Source organism: Corythoichthys intestinalis, chromosome 18 (genome assembly GCF_030265065.1).
Source record: "Corythoichthys intestinalis isolate RoL2023-P3 chromosome 18, ASM3026506v1, whole genome shotgun sequence".
Taxonomy (NCBI): domain Eukaryota; kingdom Metazoa; phylum Chordata; class Actinopteri; order Syngnathiformes; family Syngnathidae; genus Corythoichthys; species Corythoichthys intestinalis.
The window spans coordinates 35522002-35538150 of record NC_080412.1 but is presented as its reverse complement, the minus strand read 5'-3'; the positions used below and the strand labels follow the sequence as shown (position 1 = coordinate 35538150).

General features: G+C 37.6%; 1 protein-coding gene across 2 annotated transcripts in view; it reads left to right on the top strand.

Moving 5' to 3' along the window:
- Positions 1–16149, top strand: part of ephb4a (eph receptor B4a) — a 100169-nt gene that overhangs the window by 32883 nt on the left and 51137 nt on the right. The window lies entirely within an intron of this gene.

Sequence of the window (16149 nt, the reverse complement as noted above, 5' to 3'; positions counted from 1 at the left end):
CTTCATTTGTAATTTTGAAACATGCGTATAACTTGCACCAGACATACTGTTTGCAAAATCTAAAACATATGCATACGCAATTGAACTTGTCACAAATTGATGACTCGCAGCTCGACTCGGATTTTTCGACTCGGATTTAAAGAAGAAAAAAATCACACTCGGACTTGACTCGCTTGAGCCGGGTGGGTCCGAAACTCGACTCAACTTGTGAGGCAATAACTCAAGACTCGACTTGAGTCGTGAGACAATGACTCGAGACTCGACAAACTGATTCCAAAAACTTGGATCGTAGACTGGTTCCCACTTGCCAGTGATCCACTCGGTCGCCTTGCCTGCTCTCGCCACGCCCTTACGCAACATCATGGCAATCAAAAATCAAATTCCCTGCAGACTATACTGCATAGTTTGTTTGTTTTTTTACACTGACTATTGCTGCAACGATTAATCGATTAACTACAGTATTCGATTAGTAAAAAGGATTCAAATTAAATTTTGCTGCTTCGAGTATTCGTTTAATTAAAGTGGCGTTGTAATGGTTTATTTTGAAAGTGTTTGCATTTAGTTCTATTGATTTGGGTGGATACATAGCCCATTAGTCTGCCTTATTTCACATGGCTGAATCCAGCTGCTCAATGTTAAGACCAACATAAGCCAAGTTTTTTTTTTTTAGCTAATGTTTTTAATTAGGGCTATCAAACAATTAACATTTTTAATCGAGTTAATCACAGCTTTAAAATTAATTAATCGGAATTAATCACAATTCAAACCATCTATAAAAAATGCCATTTTTTTTCTGTAAATTATTGTTAGAGTGGAAAGATGAGACACAAGACGGATATATACATTCAACATACTGTACATACTTACTGTATTTGTTTATTATAACAATAAATCAACAAGATGGCATTACCATTAACATTCTGTTAAAGCGATCCATGGATAGAAAGACCTGTAGTTCTTAAAAGATAAATGTCAGTACAAGTTATAGAAATTTTATATTAAAACCCCTCCTAATGTTTTCGTTTTATAAAATTTGTAAAATTTTCAATCAAAAAATAAACTACTAGCTCGCCATTGTTGATGTCAATAATTACACAATGCTCAGAGTGCTTAAACCCATAAAATCATTCGCACCCAAGCGCCAGCAGAGGGCGAAAATACACCCAAAAACACAAGTAACAAGTGCACACGACACTGTGCTGTCATTTTAATCTGTTTGAGCGGGGTATGTGCGTTAATTGCGTCAAATATTTTAATGTTATTAATTTAAAAAATTAATTACCGCCCGTTAACGCGATAATTTTGACAGCCCTAATTTTAATGCACTCGTAATTTAGTTTATAGGTATATTTAGCCGTTTTTTGTGGGAATATGTGTCTGAACCATTTGCTAAGAGCCTTGTTAAAAAACAAAAAAAAAGTTAACGTTTTATAGCATTTAACCTAGCAGACTTTTGCTATGTAAGTTAGCCAATTGTTATTATGTTGTCCATATATCCTTATTATTATCTTTACACCATTTGAGGCTCAGATCAGGTATTTTAATTTTTCATGTTCCTTATCCGATTACTCGATTATTCGTACTAACTAGTTCATCGATTAATCAACTACTAAAATAATCAATAGCTGCAGCCCTAACACTGACTTACATTGCCAGTAAGGTTTCCCTCAAACTTAAACCTGTGTGCTTTGTGGGTGGGCAGAAGAAGAATGGTGAAGGCCTTGACTCAACCTTTTGACTTTACACGACTCGTCTTTCCAACCTTGTGACTCAGCTCAACTGAACATGACCTCAAGACTCGACTTGACTAGACATAACCTCGTGACTTGACTTGACTTGCCCACAACAGGTAAGACTCGGGACTTACTTGTGACCCGAAACATAAGACCCTTTCATTCATGCTGGAATACCGGCAAAAATGCGGGATTTAAACGGGTAGCCCTTATGTGTGAAACCAATTTCCTGGATCGACTGACTCAGAGATTACACAGACATTTCACGGGTCGCGTCTTAGTGTAATGTCTGTGACTTTCCCGGGAAACGTTGTGCGTGAAAGCAGGCGTTAAATTCCCGGGTCACAGCACGATGGCTGATGACGTAAATATCATGGCGGGCCGATGGTCATTTCCTCTCTCTTCGCAGTAAGACGAAAAGCGATAAACAAATATCGCAATTATCAACATAGCAGGCTGGAAATAGCTAAATTAAACTGTAAACATAACAAAATTAAATTGCTACGGGATCTTAGAGCCGAGGAAGGGAGTCAATCGTCCATCTTTGGAAATGTGAGGTTTATTTTGTTGCCAATGTTAGGGTCCGCTACTGCGGAAACAAGGTTGTACCTGAAAGCAGAAAACAACAGAGGGACACGTTCAAAGTAGGGCTGTCAAACGATTAAAATTTTTAATCGAGTTAATCATAGCTTAAAAATAAATTAACCGTAATTAATCGCAATTCAAACTATCTCTAAAATATGCCATATTTTTCTGTAGATTATTATTGGAATGGAAAGATAAGACACAAGACGGATATATACATCCAACATACTGTACATAAGTACTGTATTTGTTTATTATAACAATAAATCAACAAGATGGCATTAACATTCTGTTAAAGCGATCCATGGATAGAAAGACTTGTAGTTCTTAAAAGATAAATGTTAGGACAAGTTATAGAAATTTTATATTAAAACCTCTCTTAATGTTTTCGTTTTAATAAAATTTGTAAAATTTTCAATCAAAAAATAAACTAGTAGCTTGCCATTGTTGATGTCAATAATTACATTCTGCTCATGGTGCTGAAACCCATAAAATCAGTCGCACCCAAGCACCAGCAGAGGGCGACAAAACACCAAAAAACACAAGTAACAAGTAGACATGACACTGTGCTGTCATTTTAATCTGTTCGAGCGGGGAATGTGCGTTAATATGTCAAATATTTTAACGTGATTAATTTTAAAAATTATTTACCGCCCGTTAACGCGATAATTTTGACAGCCCTAGTTCAAAGGTTTATTGAATACAAACAAAAATACACGCGATCACGGAAAAGGGGGAAAAACATAATGGGTCCGTGACAGTAGGTCGACAGGGATCAATAATACTAACCTAAGTGGTAGGCAGAGAGCCGATAAGACAACAAAACAAATACCAGAACAACGTAGGGAATTTCAAAACAAGGGCGGCAGAGGTGTCGAATGGCGCCCAACAAGTTAATATCACGACACCCTTCTCTTGGATCGCCTGGGCTTAAATATAGTCTTGATGAGCTTGAATTGGCTGCAGTTACGACGTCGGATACGCTCCCTCTGGAACAAAACACAATTTGACCAACATGTGACAGTCGATGCCGACCAAAAATGACGTAATGTCCGGGGTATAAAATCGCAGCAGCAGCCTTTCCCGCACAAAGAGCGCCAATGGGCAACACGAGTCAAGTCTGTGAAGGTGTCCAACCCACGTCATTCTCGGGACATCTCTACATGCGTGAAAGCGTCACCTTACACGGGAATTTCCCTGGATATGTGTGTGAAAAGGGCTATGGTGACTCGTGCAAATGTCTGTGCACACATACTGTAAGCCATCCATCCAGTTGGTCATTCTGTCAAAACTTTAAAAAAAAAAATGTAATTTGTGATTTTTATGATTGCAAAATGATGAGGGCTATACTGAAAAATGTTAAAAAGTAGTTTGAAAAATATGCCTTTTCATATCCAAACATTGTTTTGTAAATCTATAACTACTATTATACAATGTTTTCTTTTCATTGTCACCATAATAAGAACAAAACATTGATCTAAATGTTTTGTTTTGGGCTTTTTTTGCCGTGACTTCCTGGCAGACGTTTAGTGTTGCCAGAAAACCTAGTGTTTTCTCCTCGGATTTCCCTGTAATTTTTGGCCTTTCCAAAGTCTTTTGTGTTTTAGAATATGAAGGAGGCATAAAGCAGTTCATTTCTTGTCATCCCATTAAGTTTATTGACTAGTAATTTTCTAACGATAGGCTTCAAAATGCACGTTGGGATCAAGTGACGCCTAGGGTACAATTACTCATAAAAGAATTGCTTTTCATCTCACAATATAGGCAAAACAACTTCAACATGTATTGGAGCAGTTTCCAAAAGACAGCCAATATACATACATAGAGCCATTGTTACATACATTTAATGGAATTGTTGTTTATTATGTTCTTCTTTTCCATGGCCACTTATTTTTGTCCTGAAGGTACGTGAAGCTAAATGAGATTCTTTTTTCTTTTTAATGAGGTCTAATTGTAGCAGGAGCACTCCTGTAATTTTCCTCTTAGCTTCTTTCCGAGCCAAAGTGGCAAATAGCGAGGGAAAGACAGTGATGCAAAAAAAACGATAAAAGCCTGATGAATGACGTCAGATCAAATATGTCTTCCTATTAAAAATTCTGTCATTAAAGCATGAAGGCAAATTAAGGTTCTAATATTGGCTGAAACCCTCCCCCGTCCTCTTGTTGTTTGTAAAAAAAATAATGAATACAGGGTCAGGTTTTACATTTCAAAAGAGATATGCAACACCCTCTATTGTTGTCTCCCTTTCTTGCAGAAAACTTAACACCTTCTCATTCCCAGTTTGTTGTACCGACATGGATAGATGATTTGTATTACGTTACGCAACTCACTTGCTTAGATCATGGGCAAGCCTATCTGGTTTCTTTTTTTTTAAATATATCATGTACCCAACCATTATTTTTGACCAGTCAAGCTCAGTTTACTTGTTTCTAATCACTCTAATAAGGACAATTGTACTGTAATTACAGTACAAGTGTTTGCTTTTGTAGTTAAATATGGCCAGATGACGAACCTTTATTGTTTCTACTGTTTTGTGGTATTGTAAAGTGGAGGGGGGCAATTTTCCGGCGAGTGGGTGGCCAACTCCGCTGCTGCTGAAAGAATGTAGGGGAAACGTTGGCTTCCTCTAATGAGACTTAATTCTGAGTCTACTTCAGCGAGAGGCAAGGTTGTGCATGCACATAATAGGAACACTCACCATCTCATCGAAAACACTCACGCTCACACATCCTGTCTCATAAACCTTAATGATAGAGCGGCGATAAACAGTGATTACTATGCTTGGGTGCTGCTGATTTTTCCTCTCTCCAATCAACATATGAAAGTGTGGCAGGTGTGCACTTAAAAGAAGATGCAGGTTAGTCGTGTGTGTAAAAGGTTAGATGAATCCAATGAAGACTTTGTCCTAAACTTTGTCGAAAGCTATCAAAAATGGCCCAATTGAGGGTAAGTGTACGTTTTGCTGGGCGAGCGTTTAAATAACAGATTTAAGATCTATTACAGCTTGGGATAATATATCGAAATTGTTATATTGCGATACTTTGGATACCATAAGGTTATCAAAATGCTGACACCAAGAATCGAAATATTGTTTTCAAGGGCGTAGGTTTGGTCTCAACAACAGTAGGAAGAATATAAAAGCAAATCCTGCATCCACACTTTTTGCTTGGGACAGGACATTAATAGGACTAAACACATTTTTGAACAGGGGTCAGGACTACATTCTCACAAATATGAACCTAAAAATTGATAGGATACCGTGCCCTCCATAATTATTGGCACCCCTGGTTAAGATGTGTTTTTTAGCTTCTAATAATTTTTTTAAAAATTCAAATACTATGGGACCTTAGTGGAAAAAAAGAGAAAAATCCAACCTTCGATACAAGTGCATTTATTCAGTGGGGAAAAAATCCAAAAAGGCAAAAGGGGGTTGTACAAAGTATTAACACCAGGGGTGCTAATAATTGTGACACACATTATTTGATGTCAAATAATTATTTCTTTATGTGGGATTTTTTCCCCACTGAATAAATGCATTTGTATTGAAGGTTGGATTTTTCTCTTTTTTTCCATTAAGATCCCATATTATTTGAATTAAAAAAATATATATTAGAAGCTAAAAAACACATCTTAACCAGGGGTGCCAATAATTATGGAGGGCACTGTAAATGGTCAATGCAAAATAAATCTTTTTTGACTAATTCCAACTGTCATGTGTGTTGGTTCAGATTAGAGCTAAAACGAATACTCGAGTAACTCGAGTTTAATAACTGACCCGAGTAATTTTGTTCACCTCGAGGAATCGTTTAATTTTGCCAGATCTAAGCATCACGTTTTGCCCGGACTCCTTTTAATGCGGGACAACGCGCTGACGTCACGTGCGTAGAAGAAGAAGCAATAAAAAAAATACCTTACTGGAGCCGACAGCCGTTACAAACTGCACCGACGTTGCTAAAAACTACTCCCGCATGTTGCTACGGTGGTAGCAGGTAGCGTCTGATGCGTTTCATAGATATCACAATTTACGTAGAACTAGATGCAAAATGACCGACTCGGCGGCGTTAATAAAACAGCCGCCATCTTAAAGCTGTACACTTCTCAGCGCTCATAAATAAGATTAACGTTACTGTCACTCGCTCACGTAATGTTATCCCTGCGGAGGTCTAGGTTTCTATTCATTATGACCACTGTCGATGCGTGGCTAGCTCTTACATACAGGCTTTATTTAATCTGTGAAAACAGCACTGTAGAGTGATCTTAAATGTTGGTGGGGAAAATTGGAGCATCCTGAAAAATTGGTAGTGTTACATCCCGAACGTCCCTATGCAAACCTACACCATTTATTGGTTCACAAAAGTGTCACTGCTTATAAAAAGGGACCAAACAAAATTTTCTATTGCAATAGTGTCTCTGTTAGCTCATTGGCTGCAATTGACAGTGCCAGACATCCAAATCATTTTGACTGGGAGGGAGTGAATGAACATGGGTCACTTCCTGTTCATTTGGGAGGCATTTACAGGTCACTTCTTGTTGATTTTGAGTCAATTCCAATTCATTTTGGGACATTCCTGGATCATTTCCTGTTCAGTAACCCAAAATCGAAATGTTAAATCAACTTTCATAACTTGCAAAACAAAGTTGAGTCAACTACAATAATGTAGTAAAATCTTTTTTTTTTTTTTTTTAAACTTTAATTCATGAGTTGAAACAATGATAAACTTCAAATTGAGTCAACATGCGTTTTTAAAGCAGCAGGTGAACTTTGATACATTTCCAACTTTAACTGGCTTGAGAATGTTATGCATGCAGGAAATGACCGAAAATCAACAGCAAATGACCTGAAATACCCCAAAATGAACTCATTGACGGACAGAAGTGGGAGGGTAGTCGCTGCAAACCAGCCCATTTCAAATGGATTGGACATTTACTATTGATAAACTCATTCCACTTCACAGTAGAAGGATGACAATAGCTTGTTTTTCTGTTTATTAGTTGTATTGTAGATTATTGTAAAATAAATTCACTGATCCATGTATCAGTAATTGTTGTATCACCATATCGTGAGATGATCGTTATATCGAGCCTTATATCGCGAAGCATATCATGAGCTACCTAGAGCTTCCCACCCTTAATTAAAGCGCTGTGGTTCTCCACAACTGTTTTCTATTACGCTTTTACGACACAAAATCTCCTCTTTAAGACCCAAGAGCCGAATGTTAGCATTTTTCAGCTCCAAAACTGCAGACATCACGTAAACAAGCGACCTAAACAACACAGCTTTTTTTGGGGGGTTGTAGTTAAACATCCTCACATAAACATCCTAGTAAGTGGCTGGGCTTCTCTGCTTTTGAAGTGAAAACCAACTGCAAGCTTTTTTTTTTCTTTTTCAAGGAGTGAAGATGTTGATAAAATCAAAATGGGCGCTCAGGAGAGACAAGTCTCAGACAGCCAAAGCCAAACATCCCTGATTCCGCCTCAAAATTGAACTGTACACATTCAGCGAGACACAATCCACCTCCTGTATGCGCTTGCATTAATTCTGAGATCATCCACAGAGAAAAAATCAATATGCACACAAAATAAAATTGAAAGACACCTGATGTTGTTGAAGCTTCATCTGGATTCACATTAGTATCAATTTGAACAATCTTATAAGAAAAATAAAAAGAAGCTAGACGAAAATAACACAAACACTGAACTCTACAGAGCCACAAACAGCCTTAAATTGGATCAAAACCTATATATATGTATATATATATATATATATATATTTTTTTTTTTTTAGTTTTGTTGGTGATAGATTAAGCCATTGTTAAAAAGTATAACCATTACAGTTGTCCGATAATATCGGCCAATAAAAGCATTTAAAAATAATATTGGATAAGTATCGGTTTTGCGGCAGGACGTATGCTGGGTTATAAATTAATTTAGAAGCCTGCAGCCTTTGTACATGGGCTGGTAACAGCAGCTGTGCTTAGAGTGACCTTTAAAGGTCTCCTAACTAAGACACTTGGGTATTGTTAATTGAGGGAAAGAGTCTAATCACTAATGGTACACAAATACAAGACCAATAAATGAAAAACTTTTAAACTCATCACATATAGAGAAAGAAAGAAATAGTCACTAAGAAAAGTAATAAAACACATATTTATAAGTCTGTGCAAAAGCCCAGCAAAATGCACTCTAGGAATTGTCATTGTATTGGCATGTCCTATGATTACCTCTCTATATTTGTAGTGCTTTGGTCGCCCCCTAAAGGCTCTTCAGGGTAACTAGTGTAAACGTGATTTATTGTCAATTACTCCTCTTATTTAACTATGGACATTTTGGCTCATTTTAATTTATTTTACAGGTATTCTCCGGGTTACGACATACCCGACTTACATGATTTCGACTTTACGACGCCGAAGTCTCGTCCTCCAGTTTGTCTCCAGTCGTTTTTTTTTTTTTTTTAAGTCGCATAGTGAGTCATAGACTTCATAATTATATTGAAGGGTCAGATTCCTCAGACACTGCGGCACGCCTTTTCGTAGGGGGCCGGCCCACACGCCGCTTCAGGTATTCGCAGTCGGTCTTAGTTCTTCTCAAACACCGCCGGATTTACGTTGAAAAAGTACGAAAGCTGTACCGCATACAAACAGGAAGGATTGTCTCAGAAGTGATTTGTTCGAGGATTCAAGGTAATTATTATATTCTTCGTACCATGCATATGTTTTGAAATGTGAAAAAATCAATGGGAGAAATTAGCCGCGACAGCATTGGCATTATACTTTGCAATATATACGTAAAATAAATGCTAACTGCCCGTTGTTTTTTGCTTTTAACCAAGAATCGAGACTGTTTTACGTCCATATCTATAAAGAAGTCAGGGATTTAAGCATTTATTCACAAGAATTTCAACATAAAAAGCTCTTTGTGGTGAAAAGGCGGCGCAACAGTGGCTTAAAGACTAGCAGCACATTTGACATATTTACATAAAATAAATGCTAACTGCCCGTTTTTTTGCTTTTAACCAAGAATCGAGACTGTTTTACGTCCATATCTATAAAGTATTCAGGGATTTAAGCATTTATTCACAAGAATTTCCACATAAAAGCTCTTTGTGGTGAAAAGGCGGCGCTACAGTGGCTTAAAGACTAGCAGCACATTCGACATATTTTCGTAAAATAAATGCTAACCAGTGTTGTTAATCTTACTTTTAAAAAGTAATTAGTTACAAATTACTTCTCCCAAAAAGTAATTGCTTTAGTAACTCAGTTACTTGAATGTAAGAGTAATTAGTTACTTGGCAAAGTAACTAGTGGTAATTTTCATGTTTTTTTTTTTTTCTCAAAAAAAAATAAAATAAAAAGAGGTCACACAATGTGAAGTTTAAAGGGTTTTTGGGACAATTGGCCCTAGCCAAATTCTTTACCATAAACTAAACTAGACACAGGGGTATTGTGGATATTGTGATAACTAGTTAGTAACCTTTGCTATGTGTGGAAGTCATTTAATGTTTTGAATCAACAGTTAAAGTTGTTAAAATTGCTCCCATTATTGCATTAGTTCCCTTCTATTTTTTACATGTGTAAGTTTTAAAACTGCTTCATCATTTAAAGATAGATTTAAGTTAAGTTTTGCCAATTTAGGAGCATTTTAGATCAAAAGTTACTTAGGTTCGCTAGGAAGATTCTCTGCAACAGAGCCTTCCTGAGATGTCTACTACTTTAAGATGGCGGCTGTTTACTAACGCATGTAGTTCTTTATTACACATGCTGCTAATGCCGCCGTGTCTGTCATTTGCGACTAGTTTTGTATATATGTGATATCTACCGAAGCATCATGTGGGTGTAGTTTGTAGGCTATCAGCTAGAGTCAGGTATTATTGGAGCCACCTAGCATAGTAGCATCGTGTTTGCAACGGCGTCACACTCCTTTGCCTCCTCCCCACTCCTGCTCTGCTCTCTCGTCTCCGTGAGTCAGTCTTTTTCAGATTTTTCTCGCGTCAGTTAAACATCGTAACGCACGCCTTTCCCGCCTCAGTAACGGTAACGGCGTTGCCAAGATGAGAAAAGTAATTAATTAGATTACTTAGTACTGAAGAAAATAACGCTGCTGTAACGCCGTTGTATTCTAACACCGTTATTAACAACACTGATGCTAACTGCCTGTTTTTTTTCCTTTTAACCAAGAATCGAGACTGTTTTACATCCATTTCTATATTTCAGGGATTTAAGCATTTATTCACAAGAATGTCAGCGTAAAAATCTCTTTGGCTAAAGGACTAGCAGCACATTCGATATATTTACGTAAAATAAATGCTAACTGCCTGTTTTTTTGCTTTTAACAAAGAATGAAGACTGTTTTACGTCCATATTTATAAAGAATTCAGGGATTTAAGCATTTATTCGCAAGAATGTCAAAGTAAAAAGCTCTTTGTGGTGATAAGGCGGCGCCACCGTGGCTTAAAGACGAGCAGCACATTTGACACATGTACGTAAAATAAATGCTAATGCTAGTTATATCCAATTTACACGGAAATTCGGGGTACGTCGCCAGCGTAGGAATGGAACTTTTTCGTAGCTCGGGGACGACGTGTATTTATATGGGACATTATTTTGGCACTTTTTCTATAACTTATGTGTAAGCTGTTCTCATATTTTTCAAAGAATGTTTATTTTATTTAGAAAACCTCAAAATTGTTACGTTCATCATTATTAATGCATCCAGTTGGGCATCGTAGTACAATTAGCCAGCGTAGGAATGGAACTATTTTCGTAGCTCGGGGACTACCTGTATTCATATGGGACATTATTTTGTCACTTTTTCTATAACTTATGTTTAAGCTGTTCTCTTATTTTTCAAAGAATGTTTATTTAATTTAGAAAACCTCAAAGTTGTTATGTTCATCATTACTAATGCATCCAGTGGGGCATCATAGTACAATTAGCCATAATCTGTTAAATCCACCACCGCATTTTTCGGTTTAGGATATATCAGATTTTGTCATTTGACAATATCGAGATATCGGTTAAAAAGTCCTTATCGGACAACTCTAATAATGACTGTTTTTTAATTTTTATTTTTCAAGGGTGGAGGTGCACATTTGAATGCTGTGCTGAGATAGTCAACCAGATAAGAGCTAGTCGGAATATTGTAAGAGAGATTCAAGCAATTGGTTTTGTGACAGCAAGACTCTGGTTGGGATACCAATGAGCTGTGTGTGCATGTGTGTGCGTTGACTGAGAAATGTATTGAATTAGCTGGAGGCAAGATGTGAGCTGCTGTGGGTGTGTGAGCAGCAAAACAAGGACTCGAGGAGTCAGCTGACACCTGATATTATTTATTTTGTGTTCAAATGTTATCTTAAGAGGGAAAAAGCAGCTGTACAGAGGATGTCAGAAATGTGCATTTTATTTGGTGTATTTTTATAGAAAAAAAAAGGGGTGCCTCTCTGTGTTGCTCTACGGGGTGTGGCAAGTGTCTCACCTTACGCTGAATCACACAGATGAATGAGTGTAGGCACTGTAGTTTTAAGTGTAATTAAATAAAATACAACCAGTGGTGTTGAAAACTGGTGAGGTCCTGACTGGCTCACCGCTGTTAGTCGTCTGTCAACTGATGGGAGAATGCATAGGAATTTTAGACTGCACACAGAAACAAGCGTTTTCAGTCATATTTTTCTTGTTTCATACTTTTGACACGTTGGAATATGAACAGAGGTTGTAGCCGTGGGTTAAGTTTTCATCGCGAACAGAACCAGAGATTCTAGTTGATATATGTACTGTACATGCACTCTATAACTGATAAGATGTCTGCTGAAGTAAGTACAAGTGAGACACCCACTTCATGTAATATGAGCATGTGCTGGACAACCGAGCTGCATGTTGAGGCGAGTCTGAGGTAGAAACACGAAAAGTCAATGTTTGACTTAGTTGTGGAATCAGGGTGACGCTTTTCAATTGATTTTTATTTCAGCTACACAGGCAGTTAAAACACCAAGAGAAAACGGCTTTTTCCATTGAGCGACAACAATGGTGTCATAAATTCTAACAATGGAGATAAAGGGAGGATGTCTGGTTGATGAGGCCAAGGTGATGCTTCAGACCACTGTTTGATCCCTTGCTTGTTGATTTTGCAACAGCAGTTGAGAGAGATTTCCGGCTGTGTCTAAATGTGAGCCTTTGATTTTTTTTTCTCACTTTTGAGCAGTTTTTTTTTTTTTTTAAACTAATCTACCGCATTGCCAGTATCCCACTTAACTAGAAAAGTAATGGAAAACTAGAAAATGCCATTTCTGGAGAAATTGCGATGGCAGCTTTGCTGTGATGGTTGTTATATCGGGTCATTTACTGTTAATTTTGAGGCATCTCCGACTTTCTGAAGATACGGGTCACTTTCTGTTGATTGAGGTTATTTTGGGTTCACTTCCTGTTCATATTGGGTCACTTGGCATTTAGGGGCCACTTCCTGTTGATATCTGGTCGTTTGGGATGGAAATCAATAGGAGTGAATGGAAGTTTTTGTGCTAATGAAATGAATGGCAAATAGGGCCATTGGAAATAATTGGGAAATTTTGGCCATTAGAAATTGAATGGGTTTTGGCAAATTTTGGCCAAAACCTACGTTTTTAGCCAAAAAATGTATAGAACAGTGGTTCTTAACCTCGCTAAAAGTATCAAACCCCACGAGTTTCAAAGGTGCATTCACCGAACCCTTTGTAATTTCGTAATAAAGCCATTTTTTAAAAATAAATTCAAAACCTAGCGAGCTAACATCTAATTGAATTCCTGTTCAAATTTCTTCCAGATTTCAAATTCACTACAAAACTTTTGCCTTTCGCTGTTTATTTTCACTTTGGTCAATGAAATGAAACTCATTTCATTTCACACACTTCTTTGTTTTCATGTCTTCATTGTCATTTTATTGTTGCATCCTTGCATCGCATACTATTTTCAAGACGTAGGTCTGTTATACTTCCTCATACCAAGTGCAAGTCAACCTTCCACCGAGCAAACCGATTTCTCCTCGCATTAGATAGAGGGCTAGCAGTTGAAAGAAATGGAATAAAGCCTGTAAATTGAAGGCAAACGAGTCCAAATCCAGGTCTGAAATGCCACTTCGCCTAGATTTAGTCAGCGTACAAAATAGGGCTCTGTGTTTCTTAAAGTTCACTGAACCCCTGGGGTTCAATCAAACCCCTGTAAGGAACACTGGTGTAGAAGGTTTAAAAAATTTTTTGTATAAATGATGTGATTTGGACAAAAATTGTGGGACGAATAGCGTTTTAAAATTTGTAGTGCTGCAACGATTAGTCGATTAAACTAGAGTAATTCGATTAACCAAAAAGATTTGAATTAGATTTTGCTGCTTGGCGTTTATGTTTAATTAAAGTGGCGTTGGAATGGTTTCTTTTGAATGTCTTTGTATTTAGTTTTATTGATTTGGGTGGATACGCTGCCCTCTAGTGGCAACAGTGAATATGATATAACTCATTTCACATGGCTGAATCCAGCTGCTCCCAGTTAAGACCAACATAGACTAAGTTTTTGTTTGAGCTTATGTTTTTAATGCATCCGTTTTAGGTATATTTGGCCATTTTTGTGGGAATGTGTGTATTTAAACCATTTGTTAAGAAAATTGTAAAAAAAAAAAAAAAAAAAAAAAAAAAAAGTTAGCATTTTATAGCATTTAAGCTAACGGACATCTAGCGGAGTTCTATTTTAGGTATATTTAGCCATTTTTGTGAGAATATGTGTTTGAACCATTTGTTAAGAACACTGTAAGAAAAAAAAATTTATGCCATTTAAGGTAGCGGACTTTTGCTATGTAAGTTAGCCAATTGTTCTTTTGTTGTACTTAGAGCCTCATTTATTTATTTTTTTTTAACTGTTTGAGGCTCAGCTCAGGAATTTTAATTTTTTATGTTCCTTCTCCGATTACTTGATTATTCGAACTAACTAGTCGATTAATCGACTACTTAAATAATCGATAGCTGCAGCCCTAGAAATGTCACTTTTTTCCCACAAAAACCCACGCTTTTGGGCGAACGATCATTTTTGGGGTGTCAAAAACAAAAGAGAGCTCCGTCGCATGAGAATTCCGGTCGTTTTGGTGTTTGATTGGTGTCGGTGAGTCAAACTCTTTCGTATGGGCGCCGCACTGCAGAAACGCCATTGGGGGTAAAAAAAAAAAAAAGGAATATTATAGCTGGTAGCTTTTGCATTACAAAAAAGCTACCATCAATAAAGTTGATTGGTAATGGTGAACAATATGCAGAAAACTATATTAGATTAAGGGAGATCAGAGTGATTCAACAAAGAAGTTTAATACCCACAATAATAAATGCAGGCTAGAAACTCAATTTCCTCCTCCATCCATTTTCATGCACTAGATGGTGGCACACGGGAGAGTTGCATTAAATCTAAAGTTTATTGGTCGAACCGAACTGCCGGACCCTGGAGATGAGATTTCTGCAGGGAATGCAGTAGCCTCTAAAACCTCATTCGAGCCACAATTCTTGTAGAAGAACTGCAAAGCCAGCGGAGCAGAGGGGGGAAATGTCCTACTGTGAAAAGTCATTTTAAACTAAATACCTCACACGCTGTGCCAAGTATTACTGGGAACCTGAGTTGCAGTGCAACGTTGTTGATTGTTTGTCTGCTTGCAGGCTGCCCAATGAAAAGTAATGTGGGGAAAAAAATCAATTCAATTGTCCGGAGCGTGAACGAAGGGTTTAAGTCTTGATATTCACGATTTATCCAACTATCCCTGTGTGTTTTGTGTGTGGAAGTATGATCGTTAAGCTGCTTTAGCACGACGTGTCACAGGAAGCAAGTGAGACGAGGGAGAAGGAAAACAAATATGAAGAAGAATGGATTTTTTTTTGCATTGCTGCAGATCTTCCTGTCTGAAAAAAATCTGTTCGATTCATACTACATTATGACAATACATGAAGTATTTTTCATTTAAACTACTTAACTCATTCACTGCCATTGGCAGCTATGGACATCAAATCCATTTTAACTGGGGTGGTTGACGTTATATGATCAGGTTTCAGTGTCACTGGCAGCAATAGAAGTCCAATTCATTTGGACTTGGAGGTCTGGGAGCTGTCACTGGATAGCTGCCAGCCCTCTGTATTCCAAATATGGATATATATCAGGGATGTGACCGAAAATTCGGCGCCAAAACCTTCGGCCGAAAATAGCTAAAATTGCATTTTCGGTTTTCGGTTAAAAGGCCGAAAGTTTACCACGAAAAAGTGTGGAGAACATTAGTCCTCCAGTGATGCCGTAATCAAAACACGGCGATCTAACACTACTGGCTCAAAGCCAACATGTCTGTGGTGGAAGTACAGTATGTTGAGGTATTACAGAAATACCGTATTGGCCCGGATGTAAGATGGTGTTTTTTGCATTGAACTAAGACTGAAAAAGAGGGGGTCGTCTTATATTCGCGGTCTAGACATTATACCCATTCACGACGCTAGATGGCGCCAGATATCATTGAAGCTATGTTCTGTCATGACGGATCTCAGCTACTTTCCCCATTCATGACGCTAGATGGCGCCAGATATCATTGAAGCGATGTTCTGTCATGACAGATCTCAGCTACTTTCCCCATTCACAACGCTAGATGGTGCCAGATATCATTGAAGCGATGTTCTATCATGACAGATCTCAGCTACTTTCCCCATTCACGACGCTAGATGGCGCCAGATATCATTGAAGCGATGTTCTTTCATGATAGATCTCAGCTACTTTTTTTAGTTTAAACAGTTTGCTGCTGCACTTCATTTTAATTCATTATTTTTTATCGTCATGTGGTAGTTACTGATTGCATTTCT